Raw genomic sequence first — 407 nt, forward strand, 5'->3', positions numbered from 1 at the left:
AGAGTAGTAGATACCCGGAATAGACTTCCAGCTGCATACACGATATAGGAATTCGACATAGCTTGAAATGCACATAAAGCTGTCATAAGGAATTAATGTTCACTTTTAATAAAAGGTGATAAAAAACATAGCAGATTAGATGGGCCAATTAGTTATTTTTTGCTGTCACATCTTTATTTTACAAAAGCATAAATATTAATTGCCGGTAATATTTACAGTAACTTTTCACCTCCCAAAAAACTTTTTGTACACAAGAAAATGCACAGCAATTTATTTAAATTAAATCCTGTTACATTTAGGAGAAAAAAAAATCATTTTTAAAAAATATACAAAATCATTGCGTTATTTCCGAGTAACCAGTCTGTTAACTAATGCCGGTTCTGGGGCGGTCCTGTTTTCCCTAATAC

Source organism: Spea bombifrons, chromosome 2 (genome assembly GCF_027358695.1).
Source record: "Spea bombifrons isolate aSpeBom1 chromosome 2, aSpeBom1.2.pri, whole genome shotgun sequence".
NCBI classification, from domain to species: Eukaryota; Metazoa; Chordata; class Amphibia; order Anura; family Pelobatidae; genus Spea; species Spea bombifrons.